Genomic DNA, 24,328 nt, shown 5'->3' on the forward strand with positions numbered 1-24,328 from the left:
TTGAGACGGAGTCTTGCTCTGTCACCCAGGCTGGAGTGCAGTGGCCGGATCTCAGCTCACTGCAAGCTCCGCCTCCCGGGTTCATGCCATTCTCCTGCCTCAGCCTCCCGAGTAGCTGGGACTACAGGCACCCGCCACCTCGCCCGGCTAGTTTTTTGTAATTTTTAGTAGAGATGGGGTTTCACCGTGTTAGCCAGGATGGTCTCGATCTCCTGACCTCGTGATCCGCCCGTCTCGGCCTCCCAAAGTGCTGGGATTACAGGCTTGAGCCACCGCGCCCGGCCATTTTTTGTATTTTTAATAGAGACGGGGTTTCACCGAGTTAGCCAGGATGGTCTCAATCTCCTGACCTTATAATCCACCCACCTCGGCCTCCCAAAGTGCTGGGATTACAGGCGTGAGCCACTGCACCCGGCCAAGGAAAGAATTTTTTAAAAACCAATTTGTCGGAGGTGAGCGGGGGTGCAGGATGAGAAATTACTTAATGGGTACAATATACATAATTCAGGTAATGGCTACACTAAAAGCCCTGACGTTTCCACTATGCAATATACCCATGTAACCAAATTATACTTGTACCCCATAAATTTATAATAAAAAAACTCATTTGTTACAGGGAAGCTGACTATAAAGGACCTGCTAGCAGGCAAGTGTATAGTAGCTTATAAGGAAGATGGAATCTTGAAAAGAAGGGTAAATTAAAATATTTTCAAATATACCAGTTGAGTTCACTTAATACATTTTGAAGTGAGTACCTCTGTAACAACAATAAATTCTCCAACCTACTGAGTTTGCTTCTAAGAGGATTAGGACTCAACTCAAACTTACAAGATGGACAGCTGACTAAAGTCAGGGTTGTGGGTTTTTTTCCCCCCCATCTGAAACTTCACGAAGTAATTTAAAGTCAGGGTGTTTAACAGAGTACTGCTGGTCACACAGTCACATACCTAACCCTGTCCTCACACTATTATGAGAACATGCTACACCAAGATCCAGTGATGGGCAGGGACCAACCAAGACTCAGAAATATCAGGCTCCCCAAGTCTCCAGTCCTACTTCAGTTTTAGCCTTAAGAGAAAGTGTGTCTGGGATCAGGATCTGACAGTCAAGAGGAGGTTAGGTTTGGGGGTCACGTTAACAGCTAACAGATGAAGTTACAGATTAACTCTTCACTGCCATTAGTTGGTTAATGTACAATTCGTAGGTAACTTCAATCGTCCTGGCCCAAGTTCAGAGTAAAAAAAAACAGCGTTCTCTTTTCTTACTTAAAAAGTAATAAAAGGAATGAACTACTCATATACAAAATCCACATGAATGTATCTCAAAATAATTATGCTGAGTCAAAGAAGCCAGAATAAGCAGTACATACTGCAATGATTCCATTCGTATAAAATTCTATAAAATGCAAACTGGTCTACAGTAGGAGAAAGCAGATCAGTAGTTGTCTGGGGTTTGGCAGGGAAGCCAGGAAAGGGAGGGAGGGATTTTAAAAGGGAATTGAGGGAATTTCGGGGGAGCGACAGATATGTTCATCTTGACTGTGATTTCATGGGTGTGTGTGTGTGTATGTGTGTGTGCATATTAGTCAAACCTTATCAAATTGTGCACTTTAAATACATGTTTTTTTATCACATCTATTATACTTCAATAAAGATTAAAACAAGGCCAGGCGCGGTGGCTTACACCTGTAATCCCAGCACTTTGGGAGGCTGAGGTGGGTGGATCATTTGACGTCAGGAGTTCGAAACCAGCCTAGCCAACATGGTGAAACCCCACCTCTACTAAATATACAAAAATGAGCCAGGGATAGTGGTGCGTGCCTGTAATCCCAGCTACTCGGGAGGCTGAGGTAGAAGAATCACTTGAACCTGGGAGGTGGAGGTTGTGAGCGAGATCACACCACTGCACTCCAGCCTGGGGGACGGAATGAGATTCTGTCTCAAAAAAAAAGAAAAAAAAACAAAAAAAAAAAGATTCAAACAAGGAGTAAAGGGAGAAAAGGAGGGGAGAATCTGCAACTATTCTTTTTCCATTGTTGCCCCTTATCACTTCAAAGCAAAACTATTTTGACACAGACAACCTTTTACCATGTGAATGCATTTAATTTTAGTTAATATAGGAAAATTCCAAAGCTAGTTTTAAAAATTATGCAGATCGAGCAAGATAATACCTCTTTCTGATATCTACTAAAACTGGCTCAGTATTTTATTTTATTTATTTATTTTTTTTGAGACAGAGTTTCGCTCTTGTCTCCCCAGCTGGATGCGACAGCGTGACCTTAGCTCACTGCAACCTCCACCTCCTGGGTTCAAGTGATTCTCCTGCCTCAGCCTTCTGAGTAGCTGAGATTAAAGTATTTTAAAACAGGCTGGGTGCGGTGGCTCACACCTGTAATCCCAGCACTTTGGGAGGCCGAGGCAGACGGATCACGAGGTCAGGGGATCGAGATCATCCTGGCTAACGCGGTGAAACCCTGTCTCTACTAAAAATACAAAAAATTAGCCGTGCATGGAGGCAGGCGCCTGTAGTCCCAGATACTCAAGAGGCTGAGGCAGGAGAATGGCGTGAACGCGGGAGGCGGAGCTTGCAGTGAGCCGAGATCGCCCCACTGCACTCCAGCCTGGGTGACAGAGCGAGACTCCGTCTCTCTCTCTCTCTCTCTCACACACACACAAACACACACACACACACACACAAACAAAGCCTCTCTCAATGAAATCTGGATGACTGGGTAAGTTAGACCAGCAGAACAGAGCCCGCCTGGACTCTGGGAGGCAGGCAGATCCCAAGTTAGTAGACATGAGTATACAGTGGGCCCTCCTTATCAGTGGGTTTCACATCTGTGCATTCAACCAACCATGGATGAAAAATACTTGGAAAAGAAAAAGGATGGTTGTGGCCAGGTGTAGTGGCTCATTGTAATCCTACCATTCTGGGAGTCCAAGGCGGGTGGATTGCCTGAGCCTAGGAGTTTAAAACCAGCCTGGGCAACATGGTGAAACCCTGTCTATACTAAAATACAAAAAATCAGCCGGGCATGGTGGCATGCACCTATAGTCCCAGCTACTCAGGAGGCTGAGGCTCAAGAATCGCTTGAACCCAGGAGGCGAAAGTTGCAGTGAGCCGAGATCATGCCACTGCACCCCAGCCTGGGTGACAAAGCAAAACTGTCTTGGGGGAAAAAAAGAAAAAAAAAAAAGGATGGTTGTATCTGTACTGAACGAGACTTTTTTTCCTTGTCATTTATTCCCTGAACAATGCATTATGACAACTATTTATTAATACATAGCACTTACATTGTATTAGGTATCATAAAGTAATCAGAGATGATTTAAAGTATACGGGAGGATGTGCATAGGTTATATGCAAACACTGCCGCCATTTTATATAAGGTACTTGAGCATCTGTGGCTTTTGGTATCCATGGGGGAATGTGGGGGTGCGGCAGTCTTGCAACCAATTTCCCACAAATGTGAAGGGACAACTGTATTTCATCAAGATAAGGATAATCAAGATGGGGATGGGGTGGGATGCACACTTGCTAATGCTGCCCACAGTCAGGGGAGCCCAGTGGCCTAAGGGAAATCCCTATTTCCTATTTCTGGTTCTATCACACTTACTGATATCCTCGGGCAAGACACTTAATATTTGATCCCTAGTTTCCTCATCTGTAGAATTAAGACAGTGATTGTACTTTATATGGTTGTTGAGGGGATCAAATAGTTCCTGGGTGTAAAGTGCTTGGTGTAGTTTGGGTACATGGTAGGTGCCAATTAATGATTACTAATAATTGATCTAGTCTTAAATAAATCATGTTACTAAGGTGTTAATTGCTACAAATCAGACAGTACTGTTTTGATAGAGGGGACTTGTGTTTGAGTTTTGAACTGGGTATTATCAATTTCTTTAGTAATCGCTTTAGCTTCATGTCACGAATGCAAGTGGTATGGTTTTTCCTTGCACTACCTTCAGCTTTCATATGGGAACAGAATTAAAATAATGACAATTAAATGGGTCTTCAGAATTTAAGTTGTTCTGCTGTAATCTTCAATCTTTCCTAGCTCAACTGGAAGGAAGTTACATGATTGACCCAAAGAATCAAATATCTCCTGCCAAGTGTTACAAGACATTCACACTTCTTGGAGTAAAGAAAATGGCCACAATATTTTATGATTCCTCCCATCAATAAATTGCGTTTATTTTTCCACCCCTTGAATTTAGGCTTGGCCACATAAGTTGCTTTGGTCAATGGGACATGAGCAAATACAATGCCAGCAGAAGCTTGGAAAGTGCTTGAGGGCATCGAATAGTTCATGGGTGTTCATGCTTGCCCTCTCTTGTGGCTGGGAACCTTGAGAACTATCATGTAAGAAGCCTAGGCTAGTCTACTGGATGATAAGAGACCACATATTGAGAGGGCATGGCTATCCCAGGTGAGGTCCCAAATACTTGAGTGAGGCCATCCTAGATCACTCAGTCCCAGAGGAACCACTAGCTGACCACAGAGATCAGCCAGGCTGGCCCAGACCAGAAGAACTGCTCAGCTAACCCACAGAACATGAGCAATGAAAACGACTGTTGTTTTCAGGGTGCTACATTTTAAGGGCAGTTTGTTATGCAGCAAAAGCTAACTGATACACCTGTGCTAAATGAATGCTCAGGGCCAAGCTACCTCACCTGTGTTGTCATCTGTACTAATGCTACTCTACCAACCTGTTTACATTCCTTTGTGCTCCTCAGCCTGTTTCTGTTTTCTTCTCTCTGAGGTCTTTGGGTTCCCTTCACTGGCTCTTACATGGTCCTAACTCACTTACTTGTTTTCCTTGAAGTCCTATACTGGGCCCCTTTTCTCTTCCTAGTCTATACTCTTTCTGAACAAGCTCATTCTGGACTCCTGGTCTGAATACACACTCCCCTATCTAATGACTTCTCAACCTTCATCTCTTAGCCCTGACCCTTTTCAGGGCTAGAGTTCAAAGGGTTCCAGTTCAAAGTCAAAGTCAAAGTCAGGGCTCTAATCCTGAACAAAGTCAAAGTCACCAAGTTTCTCCCAAACCTACATTACTTGTCTCAGGTTAACGGAATCACCAGCATGCAAACCTAGAAACCCAAATCTTCCTCCTCTTCTCTCACTACCCCTTCCCCTTCCTCTCTCCACATCCAATCGCCATAGAGAATCACTCTCAAGTGGGCTCTCCCTTTGCATCCCTGCTACCCAGTAATGCAGCAGTTTCTCTGTCTCCACTCTTTTTCCAGTTCATTCCGTACATGATGCCCTGAGCTGTCTTCTCATCCTTCTCAGATTCAAGTCTCAATTCCTTATAATGTTCAAGACTCTCCTTTGGATCCAGTTTGGATCCAGTCTGCCCGTCTGCCCTCCCCTCCCATACTATTTGCCCTTTAAGCACCAGATGCTCCACCCACACAGTTCCCCCATTTCTGAAAAGTTAAGGCATACAAACATCTTCCAGCTGTTGCACAGGTTACTCATGTTACCTCAATTGCTCTCCTGGATCCTTGGTTACCTCTCAAAGCCCTTCTCATGCTCAAGGACACATCTAAAAGCCTCCTTTCTCTGCAAAACCTTGCCCAATTTTTCTAGAACAATTTCTATACCAGCATAGCCTCTGTGTGAACTCCTCTTATGAGACTTTTCTGCACCCACCCTGGTTGACGGAATATAAGCTTTCTGTTTTCATGTCACATTCATAGGCCTAGGGTGGCCATAGTTTCTGTCCTAGCATGCCCAGGACAGCCCGTTTACATTTCTCCTCCCACCATAACCCCTTCCATTCTCAGAAGTGTCTCAGCTTGGATGACAAATGATATGGTCACCCTAAATTGGTCTTACAGTGCTTGACAAAATCAGAGTACACAAGTCCGCTAATCCAGCTTCTCTGTGGTCCTTCTTCATATTTATTGTTTGACTGTCAGAAATTATTGGTCTGTGTTCACACTTCATTTGCTCAACTTTCCATAGACAGCCTGGATGATCTTCATCCCTGCAGTTTAAAAATCACACAACACAGACTGCAAACTCAATTGTCCACAGGGGCCACACATAAGATTTATGGCAATAGATGTGCTGCTGCAGTGTGAGGACAGCAGAGAGTGGCAGGCACCGTGGCAGACTGGACAGTGCACACCTGCCTGATGGGGGCAATTTCTAGGCAGCTGGGGTTTCCTTTACCAGGAGGAATGGGGCACCAGCACTGCCAGACCTTCTGATTTTTCAAGAGAAGGTAGAAATGTGAATTTTTATATTAAATCTTCCAATTCAACTGTTGGCAACCAATTTACACTTAAAATACTGCACAGGTGTACCCTGTGGGGCGAATCCATCTTTGGCCTTCATAAAACTGACAGATCTCCACCTGGACAACATCTCACCTTTGGAAATGGAAATAGACAAGTAGACTCCAGAGGCTGAGCCCGTCTTTGGCACTCAATGGCTCTGTCCTGAAGTCCATTTGTGGGGGCAAAGAGTTGCTGTCTCAATTTTGCAGAGAATATAGGGAGCAGACAACCTTCCTTTCTAGCCAAGTGTTACTTTTCCTTCCCACTTCATGTTTCTTGGATGAAAACATATTGCAGAGGTGGCTTTAGTGCACCACTGGGTGGGCACAACCCCTAGTATGCTACAGGTGGTTGACACAGGAAGGAAGTTTCTCCAGGTGAATGAACAATGCTCTGAGATACAGCAGCCGTACTCTGTTCATAGCTCACTCCAACATAAGCCAGTTCTCTCTGCTGGAGCAACTTCTTTAAATCTGAATAGGAAAACGTCTCCTTTGAAACTCCCTGGTTAATCAGTAATCACTCTTAAATAGTAAGAGGTCACGTACATATTAAGGAACAAACACACTTCTGTTTTCATGGCCTTAACAGATAATTTGCAAAAATCCCTAAATTCAAGCTCCATCTCAAGTCCCATTGGGTCCTTAAATTAACCTTTATTGAACAATTATTCAGTGTTAGCAAGACTTTACTTAGTGGAACAAAGGAATTGTGTTCTAGTAGAACCTCTTATTTGCTAGAGCTCCCACCCCCTGCCCTAGCAAAGCCTTGTTTCCTTATTCACTATTTTCTAAAGAGAAAGTTCTAACCCATTACAACCTGTCTCTAGGCTTTCACCTGTCTTCAAGGCGGTCGCATGCCACTTCACCTCCCAGAATGCACCTATCAGGGGCTGAGAGGACACTTCGTTGATCAGGTCTCTAGATCTTCATGTGAACATGAGGTCGATACACTGTGCAGGTCTGCATGAACTATGACAACAACCTTCACTAGTACCAGGGGCATCATTTAGTAATGATCACTTAGCCTCTTACAGCATTATTCAGTTAACAGTATAAGATACAACTCTCATCAGCCAAGCCAGTTTCAGTACTTTTTTTTTTTTTTTGAGATGGAGTTTCGCTCTTGTTGCCCAGGCTGGAGTGCAATGGTGCGATCTCGGCTCACCGCAACCTCAGCCTCCCAAGTTCAAGCGATTCTCTTTCCTTTGCCTCCCAAGTAGCTGGGATTACAGGCATATGCCACCACGCCCGGCTAATTTTGTATTTTAGTAGAGACGGGGTTTCACCGTGTTGGTCAGGCTGTTCTTGAACTCCCAACCTCAAGTGATCTACCTGCCTCGGCCTCCCAAAGTGCTGGGATTACAGGTGTGAGCCATCATGCCCAGCTGTCCTTCCCTTCCTAAAACCATGGGAGACGGAAAGAAGTCTGGAAGGAAGAATTTTTTTTTTTTTTTTTAAACAGAGTCTCACTCTGTCACCCAGATGGGAGTGCAGTGGTGTAATCTCAGCTCACTGGAACCTCCGCCTCCCAGGTTCAAGTGATCCTCCCACCTCAGCCTCCTGAGTAGCTGGGATTACAGGCCTGCACCACCACGCCTGGCTAATTTTTGTATTTTTAGTAGAGACGGGGTTTCACCATGTTGGCCAGGCTGGTCTTGAACTCCTGACCTCAGGTGATCTGCCCGCCTTGGCTTCCCAAAGTGCTGGAATTATAGGCGTGAGCCATGGCACCCAGCCTGGAAGGAAGAATATTAACTCAAAGCCAAAAAACAAAACTGGATTTCAATTAAACTTTGGACTTCTTAGGCTACACTAAGCGTTAAAACAATTCAAACTGGTAAGTTATAGGCAATTATTAGAAAAATAAAGATTTTATATATACATCCTTTTGTATCACATACCATATTATGCAACTTTCAGAGGATTTAAAAGCAATTGTCACACAATAGTCAAGTAGAGAATATTTAACGAGATACCTAAAATAAAGCAGCTAACTTTCTATAAGACTTGAGTGCCTTCATTTTATTACTTAGCAGACAGGAGGCAGATACTAATACTTATATGGTAGGAAAGTGCTGTTTGATGGGTTAGAAAGTGACAGAATGACAGGAAGCATCAGAGCACACCCCAGATTGCAGATGTGTCAAAGAACAGATAATGGAGCGGAGGCAGGAAAGCTCTGATGTGGGGAGGGGGGTGTGGGAATCTTTCCCTCTCTTCTTTCAGGAACCTTGACTCTGAGCTCTTGGCTCAAGGCAGCCGATGCAGAGAAATGCCCCACTTACCCAGTTTGTTGGTCTTGCAGCTGCATCACAATCTGCAGTTGCCCTGTTTGTTGTGTTTATGTTTACTTGCTGGTTGTCTCTGTGTCTCCTCTACTGACCAGGAGCCCCATGGGGGCAGTGAACTTGTCTACTTTAATAAGTACTGTATCAGCAGCATCTAGCACACTGCTTGGGATATAGGCGGTGCTTAATAAGCATGTGAATGAATTCCAGAAACAGAGTCTGTATTTTACACTGAGCTACAAAAGGGAGATACTTACTCAAGCTCACTATGTCCAGGCTACCTTTAAGTGCAGCTAGGAGGCTGAAGCACCTCTGCTTTCTGTCAAACACGGAGTGGCAGGGAGATGGTGTGTAAGCCTAGCTTCTGAGCAGCTGCAACTGCTGAACTGTTCTTGGTTCAGGGGTCCCACCTACATCGGGAATCACATCATCCAAGCCTGCACTACAACTCCTGCACGTCAGGGGGCTGCTGCCACTCGGGGAACCAGTGGGGACATTCAGGGGATAAATGAGTGACTTCAGATGACTGAACATCATCAAATATGACACTAAGTGAGGGGGTAAGGGGTGAGACATGACCCCAAAGCAAGAAAACCATCAGTGACAATTAGAGTAACATGTCTCAGCTCTTCCTGAGGACAAGATTTTGGCTGGGATCCTCACTGCTGTCACTGCAACACTCGGAATGGCTGTGTGACTTTACAGCAGTGACACAGAAATGACCAGGACAGATGAAAAAAATCCAGGGAAAAGCTATTTAGGGGATAATATTGAGACTATTAAGACTTTCATAATGTTTTTCTCTGAACGCAGACATTTTTAGCACTATTAGCAACGTAAAGCCATCCTGGGAAAGGCTACCACCAATATTCTGTGAGGCCCATGGTTGCTTATGTTAGAGTATTGTGCCCAGCCTAACCAGGCCTCCAGGTCTACCCCATCCAGTGCCTCAAGCTAATGAAGCAGCAATGCCAAAAATCCAGTATTATTTAATTTACTCCATATAATCACGCTTTTATGGCCTATACAGGTAATCTAAAAATCTGTGATAGAATCTGGTTCTTGATATCTGAGTCCCCTTCCAAAGCCACTGTCATAAATTTAGCCAGGAAGGAGTCAAGCTGTTCATTAGGTACAAGTGCAAGTTGACATCCAAATTATCAGGGACCCTCTCCTAACACCATTTTCGTTGGATACAGCTTTAAATTAGCTATAACTGTAACTTGGCAAAGATTTTCAATAATAACAAAGGGTAAAAATTGCCACCATATTTTGCCATTTAATCAGCACATGTTCTAAGGAGCCAAGGAATAAAATCAAAGACAAAAGGGTAATGTGTTGTCTTGCCTTATCTTTTTAGAGGGATCAATGTTGCATCTACAAACCCAGTTTTCTTTTTAGTCCTGGATGTACCTGTTTCCCAATGACTTTAAGTGGTTTCTAGAAGCTTCATTGAAAATTAAACTAAGAAGCTGGAACACGGGAAGTTACTAGCATGGAAGGGATAATCTTCATAGTCATCATTTTGCCCGACAGCAAACAGAATGGGCCATTTTTCTCCAACTGAAGCAGCCTGACCACAAGCAGAGAGCTGAAAAAGAAACATCTTGGGATTCCCTGAAAGCTAACTTTAGACAGCATGAGCAAGCTGAGGATTTCTGGGAAGTAAATGCAGCAGACCTATTTGTCAAGCATGTGGCAACCAGGAATGGGTGGCTCTTCAACAGCACTGGGCTTCCCAACAAAGAGGGGTAGGAGCAGACTATTGGTCAGGAACCTGTCAGTCTGTCATGCAGAACTGTATCACCTACCATCTATAGGCTTAAGTAACTCAAAGGACAGAACTGATGAGAAGAGCAGGAGGTCTGAAGCTAACTTGGGACGGAGCCATGGCTAGTGTCTGTAGCTTAGCCCCTTCCCCTGAGTCTCAATGTATTCATCTTTAAAGCAGGATATCAACCAGCTCACAGAGTTGTAAATATTAAAGATGATTCTCTCTGGACAGAGCCCAGCCTGAGACTCAGTATGGAGTCATGGTTAGGGAGAAGCATCCTGACTAAAAAATGTGTAATTTCCCTTCAGAAGTTTTTGAAGTCACTTAGACACAAGCATCCTGTAGTAAGCTGCGAATTTAACAACAAGTAAGTTAACAGCCCTCGATGGGGGCCCTTCCTACACCTACCAATGTGAAGGATGCTGAAAGGTAAGTCCTTTTCACTTCAGTTATCCACAACTATCTAAAACTGATTCTATCATTCACTGACCAGCTCGATACTTTGGGACCAGAGAGCTCTACTCAACTGCCCTTTCCAGGGCCAAAGAGAAATGAAATTGAGCAGAATCATCAGTTCTAAGACCCTGAGGATCAATGATGCACCCACAACTGGATCAATGATGCACCCACAACAAAACACTGGCGTGGGCAGGTTCTCCACACATGTGATACTTCTGGATGTTTTGAGAACTAAGGTGATCAATTTGAAAGAGAGCACAGTCCCTCTGCCTCACTGTTTAGATCCAATAGTGAAGACCCAAATGGAAGGCTGAGGAGATAAGAGGGCTCCACACCCATTCCATTGGACCTTGGCCCTAGTGCCTCAGAGCTATGGTTCTCTTACTGCTTTTCATTTTGTTCACACTGCTGTTCTCCTTTGGAAGTTAAGAAACTTCACTTGCACTCTAAGCACGGATTTGAGTGTCTCATGGGGCGGGGGCAACATAAGATCCAACTTGGCCAGCAACTTCAAACGACTTGGCCAATCCAGGTGACCCAGCCGCTCCAGCCCAGACCAAGGCTTTTGTTTTGGATTAGGCTGGTTGCAGGGTCCCCCGGCTGTGGTGGGCCCACATTGTCGGCTTGTTGCTTCTTTCCCAAAAGAGGATCTTGTTACAAAGAGAAGCTGGAAATTTCTTTGCACACAAGCAGAGACATGGTGGCCCTGCAAAGGCCCCAGGGTAAGGATTAAAGAAAAACAAAATAGAAACCCTTCCATCTCTAATTAGGGTCTTCATTTGCCAAAGTGCCATTCCCCAGCAGGAGGATTTACATTCAGGCTGTTGCTTGGAGTTACTTGGAAAACGTCTCCCAGCAGGTTGGTTCCTCAGTTCAGGCTCCTTTGAGCCAACAGTTTCTGGTTACTTGGAGGAGAGCTGCCTGCATATTGTTTTAACTGGCCTAGCTTCTGCAGCCAGCTTAGCTGTGTGAACAATCTCCCATTCAGAACCTAAAGATAAAAGCACAGTTTGGTTGAAAAATCTTTTTTATTTTTTTAATTTTTTTAAACTTGCGAATTACAGGTTTCGGAGCTAGCATTATTTCTCTCATACTCAAGAGTGTTTTTCCCCCTCTGCCTTTGGTTCTCTGCCAGCCAAGGCTGCATCCTGGAGTTCGGCCAGCCGCCAGTCCCCACTTCCTTGCCATTCACACCATGGGGCTGGTGGCAGCTGGCCATGGAGACGGACAGGAGCACCCCATTTGTAAGAGGTTGACCACAGAATAATGTAGCCAGCCTGCTGGACCCCTGCAGCCAGCCTAGGGCACCTTTTGTATACTTCCTCATCATTCTTTGTATTCACAACAGCATTTTTTCTTGCACATCAAGACCCCAAGAGCCTAGCCAGGGAAGCAAGAATTCTTTTCCTTTCTGAAATTCTTAGGGCAAACAGTAAATTATAAACCAAGGCTGTGTAGGAAGATATGTTGGTGTAACCTTCTATTTGTTTAAAACAAAAAAAAGGTAGATTAAGATGAATTAAGGAGCAAGCACAAAAAAAGACGAGACACCGAAAGCACAGGTGACAAAAGAAAAAATGGATAAAGTGGGCTTCATTAAGAGTAAAAACTTTTGAGGCCAGATGTAGTGGCTCACGCCTGCAATCCCAGCACTTTGGGAGGCTCAGGCGGGCGGATCACGAGGTCAGGAGATCGAGACCATCCTGGCTAACATGGTGAAACCCCGTCTCTACTAAAAGTGCAAAAAATTGGCTGGACGTGGTAGTGGGCGCCTGTAGTCCCAGCTACTCGGGAGACTGAGGCAGGAGGATGGCGTGAACCTGGGAGGCACAGCTTACAGTAAGCCAAGATCGTGTCACTGGACTCCAGCCTGAGCGACAGAGCGAGACTCCGTCTCAAAAAAAAAAGAAGAGGAAAAAGTTCTGGAGATAGTCAGTGATGATGGGGGCACAGCAGAGTGAATGTGCTTAAATAAATGCCACTGAACTTGTACACTTAATGGTAAAGCTTATATAATGTATATTTTACCATCATTTTAAAGAGAAGAGAGAAGATTCAAGGAGAAAGAATTAGGACTACAGAGGTGGGGAAATGAGAGCCCTGTTCGTTTTTTTATGTTTCCTGGGCAACTTCTACCAAGTCCCACTTTAGTTCATGTATACAGAACTCCTCTTGGATTTTAAGTTTTAAGGCCTCTAATACATTACCAAGTTTTATTCCTCTCTTTTACTTAAATTGCCACAGAACAGTAATATACAGCAATATCATAGAAATGACCAGACTGGCAATCTATTTCTAGGCCTAAGCACATCCTGTTCCCTCCCTCCACTGCGCACTACTCTTCAGCATGCCTCTTTTTTTGAATTTATTTTTTTAAACTCTACTCTTATGACAGATTATTCTGCATGCCTCATTATTTATGCACTCCCTGGAAATGCCTTCCTTATCGAGGGGACCTTCTCCTGCCTGCTAAAACCATCATGCCCAGTCAAGTTGCTCCTTTTGACTGGCTCTGGGATAACGCCACACATGTTATTTCTGCTCCTGCCAGTCCCACTGCTGGAATTTCCTTCTTCGTCTCTTCCCTATCCCAAACCCAGCCAGTCTTAAAAGTTAAGTTTCATCTCTTCTGTGAAGTCGTCCCTGCTGATAACTATTGGTCCAGAAAGACTTTTAGGAAAAAAGGACGTCTAAGCCAAGACCTGAAGGATCCTGTCCTGATTCCCTCCTCACAGTGGCCCTGCAGCACCAAGGAGGGAGGTTGGAGTGCTGTGGGTACTGCAAAGCTGCTGCTGAACATCAAGGGACCAGGGAAACCAGAGCAAAAAAAGAGTTTGGATAGCTCTAGTTCTGAGACACAAGCTAAATTTAACATCCTGGACATGTCCACACCTTAAATTACAAACCCTAGCCCAACAGCAGTATAAATCTTCTTAGTTAACAAGAAAAGAGTAATTGGCTACCTAGATTATCACAGCCACAGAATTTAAACAAGAGAACTGCATTAGAGAATCAACTGTGAGTGGTACGAGATGTCCAACTTCCCTAGTCCTTCTGGTTAAAGCTGCCAACAAGGATAGTTGTTGGTGTTACCAATGAAAAACACCAACAATCTTCTGAAAAACCACGAATTAAGTCAAGATCTATCACTAATGCACTCTCCACACGCACAGGTATGAATGAGTCCTAGGCCATCTCCTCCCTCTCCCTATTAAGGAAAACAGAACTCATTCATTCAGCCTTGAAGTTAGACGGCCTTGATGCTGAGGAGAAAGGAAAGACATAAAACCCAAAAAAGTTCGAGTGAATCAGAACTTCAAGCCCCTCTTTCCTAGTCTCTTCAAGACACACATCTTCATCTAAAATGGTCAAAGTAAATCATGCCACCATTAACTTCTGCAGGTCATGTTAGATAAAAGAATCTTAGGAAAGTTGGCTCAGAGCATGGAATAAGTGAAACCATCACCCTCAGGGAGAGCACAAACAGGGTCATCAGCAAACTTGTTCCCCAGGGGAATCCATAGCCATGGCCCAATGCTCTGAAATGTGTGGCTGTGGTGCCCTGGCCAGACTCTGAACTATTCAGGATCTTCTACGCTCACTAGTAAGAATACAATCTGCTTATCAAACAAGACACAGTGATGATGACATTTTTGAACACAGATTAATTGTGCCACCCTCTCTCATTTCCTTCCTCACTGTTTGAACATACAAATGAGAAAGGTACAATTTCAGGTAACTTTGCAAAAAGGAAATAGAATTTCTATGAAAGGGGCAAACTGACAAAAGAAAAAGGGGAGAGATATGATAAAAATATTACAAAAGGGAAAGATCGGGAGCAAATTAAAAGCTACAGGAGAGGTTTGTTTTCTAGAGATGAGGTCTTGCTTTGTCACCCAGGCTGGAGTACAGTGGTGCAATCACAGCTCACTGCAGCCTCAAACGATCCTCCTGCCTCACCTCCTGAGTAGCTGCACTACAGGTGGGTGCCACCAGGCCCAGCTAGTTGAAAAGAAAAAATTTTTTTTGTGCAGACAGGGGTCTTGCCATGTTTCCCAGGCTGGTCTTGAACTCCTGGCCTCAAGCGATTCCCCTGCCTCGGCTTCCCAAAGTGCTAGGATTACAGGTGTGAGCCACTGTGCATGACCTGAACAAGATAATTTCGGTGGGATGTTTTGTTCACTTATTAGGTTCCCAAGTACCCAAATGATGAGAAACCAGGTACCTAAATTTAACCAAACTTTCCCCCTAGAATCCATTCAAAGTAATCCCAAAACCACCGGTAGGTACCCCTGTGAAGACCATTCATTGGAGCCAGGGGCCTGTGCTCCCACCCACCTCTGCCCAGACCAGCTGCATGACCACACACATTATTCAAGTCATTCTGTCCCCTCATCCCTGCATTAGCAGCAAAATGATCATCTGGTAACAATTCTCTCCTAGGATACTGTAAGGATTTCAGATAATGTGTGAAAACACCTGGCACACAGTAGGAATGCAATCATGACACCTGTTTTATGGTAACCAGCATTTTTCTTCAGTTTGCTTTTCACAGGCATGCCAAATGTACTAACTTTTAGGTCTGTGCATGCATGTTCTAACAGAAAAGCATCTTTGGGATGCTGCGGCTCCTGGGCTAAGACTTTATCAAAACCTACCCTTAAAATGCTACATGTGACCAGAAGACAGATTTTGGTACAACTACGGAAGCTTCAAGTCTGCAAGTTTTAGAAATCTTTTCCAGAAGGATGATGAGTTACAAGTAGGAATTAGAATTAATACCAAATAGGTGCATTTTATTCTAGTAATATAAAGGCACATCTGAAATGGCCCTGAAATTCCCATCACTACACAGAAAGCCATGTAGCAGAACTACTGAGAGTGTCTTCTGCAGGGGGCCACTCACACTCCAACAGCAGCCAGCCTGGAGACTGACAAGGAACCAGGAATGATAAGGAAAGAGAGTATCAGGAGTCAAAGAACCCAATTGGGCCAGGTGCAGTGGCTCAAACCTGTAATCCCAGCACTTTGGAAGGACGAGGCGGGCAGATCGCTTGAGGTCAGGAGATCGAGACCAGGCTGACCAACATGGTGAAACCCCATCTCTATTAAAAATACAAAAATAAGCCCAAGGTAGATATTAATATCGTGAGCTCCAAGCTAGGGGAGCAGGCTTTGCATCTAAAACATAAGCTCTTCAGAGGACAGTCTTTTTTTTTTTTTCTTTTGAGACGGAATTTCACTCTTGTTGCCCAGGCTAGAGTGCAATGGCACGATCTCGGCTCATTGCAACCTCTGCCTCCTGGGTTCAAGCGCTTCTCCTGCTTCAGCCTCCCAATAGCTGAGACTACAGGCATGTGCCACCACACCCAGCTAATATTGTATTTGTAGTAGAGATGGGATTTCTCCATGTTGGTCAGGCTGGTCTTGAACTCCTGACCTCAGGTCAGACCTCAGATCCACCCACCTCGCCTCCCAAAGTGCTGAGATTACAGGTGTGAGCCACCGCGCCAGGCCTGACAGTCACCTTTTAATTCCAGTGTCATCATATAGCAGCCCTCCAAGATCAATAGATCATTGACTCTTTCCAGTCAGATGTGAGAGGCTTCATTCCCCTGCATTATTCAACAAATAAGCAAAGCCAAATTTCAAGCCTGATGGGCAACTGCTTGGGCATCCTTAGCCCTGGAAGAGTAAATGGGTACCACCCTCACCACTCCAGCTGCAGGGAGAAGAAGCCCAGAGCCAAGTGCTTCAATTCCATTCTCTGCTGACCCAAAAGACGTGGGTCTTCTTCCTCCTCTCCTCCTACGTCAAACCAGCCCATCTCTTTTCCTACAAGGGGCTTAGGCTTTGCTCTTTTCTTAAATTTCAGAAAGGTCCCTAAAGAGAGGGATATGAGGAAAGTTAACACTCTCTCACCAATCTATAAGCTCTACATCTCATAAAAATCTACAAGTAGGCATGTGGGGACTGATGTGCCACAAGTGTGTGTGCATCCACATGCTCTGTTGAGGAATATTTCTGTGAGGCTGCACAGCCTTGCTTGGCAAAGGCAAGGTTTTCCTCCTGGCAAGTGAGGGTCAGAGGCCTGGCTTGGAGGAGCCGCTTATTGTGAGCCTGCCTGGGGCAGGCAGCAGCGAGTGCTGGGAGGGGAAAGGTTCCCTTTGAAGCACATGGCGCTAAGAGCTTCCCAGTGACCATGGAAACAGGCGCAGTGGGTTCCTAGCCTGAGAACCAGGGAGAGCAGCCGTGATTCAAACACAAAACACACACAAGGTCTGAAAAGCGGAGACAAGAGGGGCCAGAGTGAGGGGCAGGCAGTCCCTGGCTGGCAGGAACTGAGCGGCTCCCTGGTAGGAAAATCCGGCCAATGAAGCCGAGCAGGTTCACGGGGTTTCCTTTTCATTCCCGAAGCTTTCTTCTTGCTCTGTCCCTGCCCCTCGGGTCCTATTCAGCACCTCATCAGATCAGTAGAGTCGGGCCTTTGGCTGGCCTGTTGGCAGCGGGGACTGGAACCGGGCGGGAGGTGATCAAAGGAGCCGCCACTGCAGCCGCCACCCACCCTCCTCCCTCCTCCCTCCTCCGCCCGCCCTCCCCAGGATGAGGCCCTGCCAAGGTGATCCAGGGGAAGCCACTGGGGGAGGGCGAGGAAGAGAGGCAGTTCTCTGATGTCCGCCTTTCTGTTGAAGAGACACAAAGCACAGCTTGAAAGGAGACATGCCACTAGCTGGTCAGAGCTCCTTCCTTCTGAGATGTCTGTTCTTAAACCAGGTGACAGAGGGGCCACCTAGACTGGTGTGCTTGGTGTACACTTGAGATGCCCAGATTCTGCTGCTTTTGGGTCTTCTTTCATAGCTGTCTGCCTCCCAACCCTTGAGATAGATGAAGTTTCAGAGACTGAAAAAGTGTCTCTTGTTATCTGAGAGTATCTGAGATACTGTGCCTCCTAACTTCAGGGTTACAATTTAACGGGGGAGAAAAAGTTATCGGGTTTTCCTTTCAGCAAGGAAGAGGAAGCAATATGACTAAAGTCTGTTAAGAAGGAAAGATCCTCCACTTGCTGATGAGTATATTTTCTCTTGGGTCAGACTGAATCAAAGTCAAACAACGTCCTATCTGGCTCAGGGCCAGGATCAGCAAGAGAAGCAAGCCCACTTCTCAGCCGGGCCTTGCTGTTGACAGCAGGGCAGGCTTCATCCCTGACCAGCGTCTCTTGAGGAAAGCAGTGTTTGGACAAGCCTGTAATTTGAGAAGCCCGTTAGGTGCATGCTTCTTTTCTTACCTTTGTTGGGTTGCCAAAATATTTACTTGACTTTTTAACTCCAAATCTCTGAAACACACCTGGATTGCCCAAAACAGGCTATTTTCTTGTTTTCTGTTATTCATAACAGAGAGCCCAACCTAAGCAAAGATAGAGGGATTGGGGTATGCAGGGGGCTGGTAAGAGATCCAGGTTTATATAATTCAGTCACTTCTTTTTTTTTTTGAAACAGGGTCTTGCTTTGTTGCCCAAGTTGTAGTAGTATGATCACCACCCACTGCAGCCTCCACCTCCCAGGCTCAAGCCTCCCACTTCAGCCTCCCGAGTAGCTGGGAGCACAGGCATGCACCACCACACCTGGCTAATTTTTTAATGTTTTGTAGAGACAGGGTCTCACTATGTTGCCCAGGCTGGTCTCCAACTCTTGAGCTAAAGAAATCCTCCTGCCTTGACTTCCCAAAATGCTGGGATTACAGTTTGCCTTCAGTCACTTCTTAAGAGATGGGTGCATATTGTTTTGTCTTTTTTGTGTGTTTGTTGAGGAGGGGGGTATTGCAGGGTACTGTGGATTGGTGAAAGCAATTCTATAGGCAATCCTTTTGCAAAACAAATGGATTCTATTTTGACCTTTAGTGAAGAGTCAATTTCCATGCCAAGTAAAACTTCTGTGTGGTAGTCAACTCTATTTATTTTATTTTGAAAAACATAATCATGGCCAGGCGCGGTGGCTCACGCCTGTAATCCCAGCACTTTGGGAGGCCGAGACGGGTGGATCACGAGGTCAGGAGATCGAGACCATCCTGGCTAACACGGTGAAACCCCCTCTCTACTAAAAACACAAAAAATTAGCCGGGCGTGGTGGTGGGTGCCTGTAGTCCCAGGTACTCAGGAGGCTGAACCAGGAGAATGGTGTGAACCCGGGAGGCGGAGCTTGCAGTGAGCCGAGATCGCGCCACTGCACTCCAGCACTCCATCCTGGGCGTCAAGCGAGACTCCATCTCAAAAAAAAAAAAAAGAAAAAAGAAAAACATAATCATGATATAAAAGCCAATTGCGTTATATCTGCAGAGAGACTGAATATCTTATAACAGGAAAAATGGGGTGCTAAAACATCAAACAAAATTTGGACTGTTTCAGATGAATTTCATGTGATAGAAAAGACCCAAAAATAAGTGCGATTTTTTTCTTTTCTTTCCTTGGTGCTTCTGGTGTTATGAAAAAGAACGTGGGAAATGGTCTCTGGTCTAGTTAGTGTGAAACCACTGCATAAGCATCTCCCCTGCCACGTGCGCCTGTCTATCAGCTCCCATTTCTGCCAGGCACTTTCGGAAGCACATGCTTGCCAAGGCTGAATGGCCTGGAGTCAGACCTTCCAGACAGGCTGTGGTTTATGGGTAGAACTCAACAGAAGGTCCCTGCACTGCCTGTTGCTGCTGTTCTTAGGAGCACAGATCCTGGTTAAGGATACCCATCCCACAAAGACAACTACATCCCCTTCTGAGAATAAGGGCCTGGCCATCAGTTAGGGCAATTATTTTCAGTCTGGTGCGCATCAGCAAACCTTTGAGAGAAAAATTAATTTGGAAACATTTTTTTTAGATCTTTAACATTATAAAATGGAACCTTGGAGTTCTCTTTTCAAATGCACCGAAAGTGCAGCAGGGGTGGGAAGCTTACTGACAGCTGTCACTTGCCTACATCCTTTCCACAGCATTAGGTTTCAAAATGGCACCTCTAGTACCTTTATTTTGATAAGCTGTCTTTTATCTTCTCTAACTTAGATTTGATGGACTATAACTTTAAGCCCATAAGAAATCGGGCCCTCCCTAAGGCTGGTCAGCAGCAGCATGTTCATTCATGGGTACTTTCTGGGATTGTAGGAAATAGCAGGCCAGTCTCTTCCAGAACCATCGTTAGCTAAAAACGGGAGGAGATTAGGCAGTGGCTCTCCTATCTTTCCACATTTTTAACCAGCCACTCTGCTATTGAGCTGGACCTGAAGGACTCCTGACTATCGGTATACATAAGGATCTACCATCCTCTTGCCAATGGCTATATAGAGACTTTTGTGGCTCAGATGTCCCAGGTGAAATCAAGGGATCTTGCTTTAAGGCAGGTCAGGATAAGGACAAGTAACGAAGAGAGAGGAACACTTCTAGACCCTCTATTAATTTAAAAGCTTTTGAAGAGAAAAAGGGAATTAATTATTTTTAGGAATCTCAGAAGGACCTTAAATACATGACCATGAAAAATATTATAATAAGGACAACTGGCAAATCTCAGTGACAGAATGTGCCTGCCAATGGTTCCAATGGTTTCTTAGATATGACACAAAAAGCACAAGCAACCAAAGGAAAAATAGATAAACCAGACTTCATCAAGATTAAAAACTTTTGGCCGGGCGCAGTGGCTCAAGCCTGTAATCCCAGGAGTGTCTAAGCTGGACTTGGGTTAAAGCCCAGGGCACTCAGGTATCCCAGGAAATACATATCTGTGATCAAAACCCCAAATGAGAATGGTATGCAGAAGGATAAGGCCCCTTGGCCGGGCGTGATGGCTCACGCCTGTAATCCCAGCACTTTGGGAGGCCGAGACAGGCGGATCACGAGGTCAGGAGATCGAGACCATCCTGGCTAACACGGTGAAACCCCGTCTCTACTAAAAAATACAAAAAACTAGCTGGGCGAGGTGGCGGGTGCCTGTAGTCCCAGCTACTCGGGAGGCTGAGGCAGGAGAATGGCGTGAACCCGGGAGGCGGAGCTTGCAGTGAGCTGAGATCAGCCACAGCACTCCAGCCTGGGTGACAGACCCAGACTCCGTCTCCCAAAAAAAAAAAAAAAAAAAAAAAAAAAATTAAAAACTTTTGGCCAGGCACGGTAGCTCACGCCTGTAATCCCAGCACTTTGGGAGGCCGAGGTGGGCAGATCATTTGAGGTCAGGAGTTCAAGACCAGCCTGGCCAACATGGCAAAAACCCGCCTCTACTAAAAAATACAAAAATTAGCTGAGTGCGGTGGTTCACGCCTGTAATCCCAGCTACTCAGAAGGCTGAGGCTGGAGAATCACTTGAACCCAGGAGGCGGAGGTTGCATGCCACTATACTCCAGCCTGGGCAACAGAGCGAGACTCCATCTCAAAAAAAAAAAATTTAAAAATCTTATGCTTTAAAGAATATCATCAAGAAAGTGAAAAGATATCCCACACAATGGGAGAAAATACTTATAAATAATGTATCTAACAAGGGACTTATGTCTAGAGCAGATAAAGAACTCTTACAACTCAATAAACTTAATAATAAAAGGAAAAATTAGCCAATTAAAAAAATAGGCAAAGCTTTGGGAGACCAAGGCGGGAGGATCATGAGGTCAGGAGTTCCTGACCAACCTGGACAACAGAGCAAGACCCTCTCTCTACAAAAAATAATCTAAAAATGAGCCGAGTGTGGTGGGGAATGCCTATAGTCCCAGCTACTCAGGAGGCTGAGGTGGGAGGATCGCCTGATCCCCGGAGGTTGAGGCTGCAGTGAGCCGTGGTTGCATCAGCCTAGTAGCATCCCACCCCCCTCTCACTCCCACTCTCGCCATGTGATACATCAACTCCCCCTTTGCCTGCTGCAGTGATTGTAAGCTTCCTGAGGCCCTCACTAGAACCAGATGCTGCAACACACTTCCTGTACACCTTGCAGAACCATAAGCCAATTCAATCTCTTTCTTTATAAATTTCCCAGTCTCAGTTATTCCTCAGAGTAATGCAAATGGAATAATACAGTAACTGAACTAGTAAAATTAAGTTGATGCTATAAATTGTAAATTGTAACTATACCTTTACAATTAGGTTATAAAAAATGTTAAGATTTCAATTAAAACTTAAAAAATTAGAAAACACCAAGAAAATGACTATGTTTACAAATAGATGAAAAAAGAAGCTTCTAAAGCTAAAACATTTTAAAATTTAACTTCTAAAAATCAAGCCAAGGTAACAAAAATTCCTTGCATATTTCACATTATTTTTTCTGAGGTTCTTTTATGAATTGATACATTTGTGAAAACCTCTAGTAACAGGTTAATGTGAAATAGTTAAAGGCCACATACCTTTATATATAGTATAAGAAATAGCCCACGTTCTTCAGGCTGACCAGAATTTTATTTAATCCAACAGTGCTTAGAACAACTGTAATGTGTTGAAACTCTTTTATTATTTTTATAACTAGCAAAAATGATGCAAAATTTAAAGCATTTCAGTACCCCCAAAGGAATTGTTTAGACTGTCTCAAACTTAATATTCAGCACAAAAAGCATTAGTCAGACCACAGAGCCAGATGCTTGATTGGAAAACAACATTACGAAAGCAGAATGGTCCCCTGTACCTTTTATCAAATGAAATATGATGCTTTTGGAAACACATAGGACAGAAGAAAAGTAATTGCACTTCTCTGCAGTCTGAGGTCTTGTGACCAAGGCTCATAGACAAGCTTTCTCCACCGTCCCCTTTCCTTCTGTCTCTACACTCAGTGAGAATTTATGTCACCAAGGCTAGGGATGTGGTGCTGTCCTGCACAGGTGCTATACAAGTACACTGAGAGGGAGGGGAACTCCAGAAACGTCCAGGTTTTCTGGGAGGTTGGTAGGCAGAAAACTAATCACATGTAGTCACTGTCATGGTAGCCCCAGCAACCTGAAATGCATTCGAGTGACTGCCCACTGTTGTGGCTGGCATAATGTATGTGCATGGCCAGATGTATATGAGGCCCCCTCTACTTGAGAACAAAAAGCAGATGGGACTTTTGCGCTTGTCTCCAGGAATGAGAGATTCTGGCCAACTAACCTAGTACTGGTACTTCCTCTATCCTTCAAAATGGCCTCTCAAAAGTAGACAAGTTCAGTAGCTTTTTTTTGAGAGTCAGGGGTCTCGCTCTATCACCCAGGCTAGAGTACACTGACACAATCATAGCTCACTGCGGCCTCAAGTGATCCTCCCACCTCAGCCTCCCAAGTAGCTGACCATGCCCGGCTAATTTTTTTTTCAGTAGCATTTTTTTTTTTTGAGACAGAGTCTTGCTCTGTCGCCCAGACTGAAGTGCAGTGGCACAATCTTGGCTCACTGCAACCTCCACCTCCCAGGTTCAAGCAATTCTCCTGCCTCAGCCTTCTGAGTAGCTGAGATTACAGGCACCCACCACCACACTTGGTTAATTTTTTTTTATTTTTATTAGAGATGAGGTTTCATCATGTTGGCCAGGCTGGTCTCAAGCTCCTGACCTCAAGAGATCTGTCCACCTCGGCCTCCCAAAGTGTTGGGATTACCGGCGTGAGCCACCGCACGTGGCTTCAGTAGCTATTTTTGATGGGCTTTTCAGCTGGCCAGTCATACCATCTCTAGTTTTCTGGTTTAGCCTCATTTGTGACCCTTTTTGCATCAAAAGCCTGATTCAATGGATGGGGACAGTGGCAGGGAGGAGTGTCTAGAGCTAGGCTTCCCCCCGTCCTGGGAGGTGGCCAGCCGCCTGTGCTCCTCAGCTTGACAGACACATCATTTGTTCTGTTCATTCACTCTATCTTCAAAACTCTCTTAAGCCTCCCAGTGGATCTCAAATAATGGTTTCAGTTAGCCTTTTATAGCTAAAAATGTCTCTGATCTAGTTTTTTAGAAGTATTCTGCTTAATATAGCCTTTTAACCAAGAGGTTCATGGAAGATTTAGGTGTAGATGAAAAGCATCAAATTAAAATTTTGTGACTTTCAAATCATACATACGACCTTAGAAGAAAACTGGTATTCCCTGAGTTTTTCCACTTACATCATCCCAATCTTTTCTTTCCGATCTGATTTCCTTTACTAAGTTTCTTGCTTGCATCCGTTTTTAACTAAATACAGGAGATAGCTACCCAAATATTCCTTAAAATAAATATGAAGAGCTTTCCGAACTTCCTCCTCAACAAGAAACTCATCTTGCTCACCTTAGAAAAGGGACTTCCGCCGGGCGCGGTGGCTCAAGCCTGTAATCCCAGCACTTTGGGAGGCCGAGGCGGGTGGATCACGAGGTCAGCAGATCGAGACCATCCTGGCTAACATGGTGAAACCCCGTCTCTACTAAAAATACAAAAAAAAAAAACTAGCCGGGCGTGGTGGCGGGCGCCTGTAGTCCCAGCTACTCGGAGGCTGAGGCAGGAGAATGGCGTGAACCTGGGAGGCGGAGCTTGCAGTGAGCCGAGATCGCGCCACTGCACTCCAGCCTGGGTGACACAGCG

At 44.9% G+C, this 24,328-nt stretch overlaps 1 protein-coding gene across 2 annotated transcripts in view; it reads right to left on the reverse strand.

Moving 5' to 3' along the window:
• ZNRF3 (zinc and ring finger 3) overlaps positions 1-24,328 on the reverse strand; it is a 175,309-nt gene that overhangs the window by 35,617 nt on the left and 115,364 nt on the right. The window lies entirely within an intron of this gene.

This window comes from Theropithecus gelada, chromosome 10 (genome assembly GCF_003255815.1).
Source record: "Theropithecus gelada isolate Dixy chromosome 10, Tgel_1.0, whole genome shotgun sequence".
In the NCBI taxonomy this organism is placed as follows: domain Eukaryota; kingdom Metazoa; phylum Chordata; class Mammalia; order Primates; family Cercopithecidae; genus Theropithecus; species Theropithecus gelada.